Below are 3,537 nucleotides of genomic sequence, written 5' to 3'. Positions count from 1 at the left end.
GCATCTTTGGACTCCATGATTGTACCAACATGCATGCCCCGTACTCCAGATTTTATTATCAAGAATCTATATCTAACAATATGAAAAGCATAGCCTAGAAAAATACAATCAAATGTTTTCGGTCCGAGCTTGCGTTGATTAGCAACTGTTACATTAACCTTTGCCAAGCATCCCTAAGTACGCAAGTATGAGAGTGTTAATCTTTTATTTTTCCTATTCCTCCAATGGTGTCTTCTCTTTGTTTTTCATAGCAACTCTGTTAAGAGTTTGACAAGCAGTCAACATGGCTTCACCCCACAATTCCCAAGAAAGTCCGACTGTTTCTAACATGATGGCAACCATCTTAGTTAGAGTGTGGTTCTTTCTTTTAGCCACTCCATTTGACTCAGGGGGAATACGGCGGTGTTTTCTCATGAATAATACCATGTTCCTCACAAAACAAATTGAACTCATTAGAGAAGTAATCTCCACCTCGATCCGATCGAACACGTTTTATCTTTCTCTCAAGTTGATTTTCAACTTTAGCCTTATAGATCTTGAAAAAATTAAATTTCTTATATTTCATTTTAAGCAAGTACACATAGCAGTATCTAGTAGAATCATCTATCAAAATTATGAAATATCTTTTTCCACCTTTGGTCAACACACTGTCCATTTTGCACAAGTCTGAATGAACTAATTCTAATAGTGCTAAGTTCCTCGCCTCGACAGCCTTGTGAGGCTTGCTTAGATTGCACACACACTTGACACTTAGAATTTTGGACCAAAGTGAATTTCAGAATTAAACTCAAATTAGCTAGCCGCAACATACATAGAAATTAACATGACAAAGCCGTGAATGCCAAATATTTGATTCATCATCATTACACTCATGATTCACAACTTTATTACAAGAGTCTGATAACGACAAGCGAAACAAACCATCACAGTCATATCCTTTACCAACGAAGGAACTAAATTTAAACACAACTCAAATACCAACTTTAAACCATCTTTACACATAAGGGATTCGCTAACAAGATTTTTATTGTTCCACGAGCCTGTAACTCATGAGCTTGTTCAACTATAGATTGTTCATCAACCATCTTGTAGTCATAGAACTATTCCATGATGTACAGCTCGCTGCCTGCATCATATACCCTGAAATTTGCCTAGAGTGCATCCCACAATGCTTTGCCAGAGGGAAGTTGCATGTATGAATCGACCAAGTTCTCAGCAAGAACACTAATCACAGCCCCTTTGAGCAAGTTGTCAGCAGACATGTACACACTATCCTCCACGGAGGTGTGCGGTTCCACAGGACGCTCCTTGGTAATGAGCCACACATTCATAGCCATGAGCCACAACAGCCAACAACCGAAAAAGCCCAGACCAGCCCACACATCATGTTCGGCCGGTCGTGTCGCGTCGTGTCGCGGCTTGGCACGGCTCGGTGAGGCGAGCGAGCGCGTGCTCACGTGCGGCATCTTGCTATCCTTTCCTCAACTTCTCAACAGGTGCAGCATGGCTCCACCTTATATGTTGGTTAGGGACCCTCTCAACTTCTTCTATTACAAATGTAACTACCACTGTGTGAATGGGTCTTGAGATTTAATTGAATTAATAGGCCACCAGCCCATTTAATCTAACACCCTCTCTTCCCCAAGTTTGCTCATTCCAGTTGGATATCTAGCCATTAGGATATTGGTTTCATTTAGAGACAGGAGAATCAGATTCCATGTTTGAAGTGTTTACAATTTGTAGTGACTAAATTTTGGAATTTTGCATAAAATATATTGTTTTCTTATATCCCCCTCCTCCTTTTAGATTTCTGAACGGTGACATGCATGAAATGCTTTCTCCATACTGTTAGGTGGTATTGGGTTCACATATTTGTGTAACGTATCCCGTTTACGCTAGCTGGGTAATTGATTCTATTAGTTGGTGTTTGGTTTAGAGCAAGGTACGAAATAGCGTTTAGCGGTATGGTAGCGGATTAGTGCTGGTGTAGCAAATCGCGGATAGTGGATGTTATAGCGGACGCTAAGTCCAAATAGCGGAATTCAAAAAATAGTCACAAATTTAGAGTATATATGAATATTAACATCTAGTTTAATTAAAAAAGTTAAAGTATTCAAGTTAGCCATTACATTTCATGGTAAGAATCACAAATAAATAGATATAATTAAGATGTATGGATATATATTAATATTAAATTATCATATTAATGAATAAAAAAATTATTTGTCATCCCATAATTCTTCATCATTACCTAAATAATCATTTTAAACATTATTATTAACATTTGATTCAAGCGAATAGTGGCTTAATATTAGCAATAGTGTCTGCAATAAAAGTCAATAGCGGACAATAGCGGCTGCTAAGTCCAAACATGCTATCTTAGATCTGCTACCTTGTAGGGTAGCGTACCACTATAGTGGTCGCTATGAATGCTATTTAGTCCCTTGGTTTAGAGCCTCCATAATTAGACACAGTGGGAGCTGATACCGGCCCAATGCACAATCGACCATGGGTAAAAAACCAATATTTATAACGTATTAGGAAACAAAATATATTGAAAGAACTCAAGCTTCGTACGCATTAGGAAACAAAATATATTGAAAGGAAGTACTTTAGGCCGATCACTCTTGCTGAATGTACTCCTGTGAAGTGGCTCCTCGCACTCCTGCGATCAACTAGGGTGACAAGGTGCAGGACGAGCGAGACGGTAGGTGTGACGCATGCTTGGAGTTTGTGATGGAGGAGGCGAACGTCACACGAAGAAGAGGCGGCGACACAGCCTGAGGGATTCTAGGGGCTGGATCGATCAGGTTTAGGTCCGATCCCTCGTGAAAGAAAGGCCTGCCGCATTGGCCAAATTACATATGTGTTGAGTTCAACTTGGGCCATTTTAATGCTAATTTCATTTTAACCAAAAGAAAGACCTACCTAGAAACTCATCTATTGCCACACCTAGAAGTGTCGTTGCAATACCACCTTGTGTGTAGCAACGATTTTGGTGTTTGTAGCTATATCTAAGACTCATTTGCAATAATATAGTTTTGCGTTGCTATAACATATACTCTTTTGCAACACACGATAGTACTAATAGCAACGCTTTATATTCGTTGCGAAATGAATATCTATTTGCAACCATTACAACTAGCATTGCAATAACATCACCATAATTACAACGCAAATATATTCATTGTGATATATCCACCTTATTGCAACCAACAAAATTTATATTGCAACACCACACAATTGGTGGCAACATATCACCCTATCACAACCAAAATCGACTACTGTTGCAATAACCCCTATATATTGCAACAAAAATCAACTGTTGCTAAAAAATCGTGGCATTAGGCAAAAAACCTTGTAGTGAATCTAAACAACCCTGCAAGACTCACAAGGCACTACTAGAATTAGTTCATTCGAACTTGAGCGAAATGAACAGTGTGTTGACTAAAGGTGAAAAAAGATACTTCATGACATTGATAGATGATTCTATTAGATACCGCTATGTGTATTTGCTTAAAACAAAAGATGAGGCAT

Source organism: Setaria viridis, chromosome 2, assembly GCF_005286985.2.
Source record: "Setaria viridis chromosome 2, Setaria_viridis_v4.0, whole genome shotgun sequence".
Classification (NCBI taxonomy): domain Eukaryota; kingdom Viridiplantae; phylum Streptophyta; class Magnoliopsida; order Poales; family Poaceae; genus Setaria; species Setaria viridis.
This window is presented reverse-complemented; position numbering follows the sequence as displayed.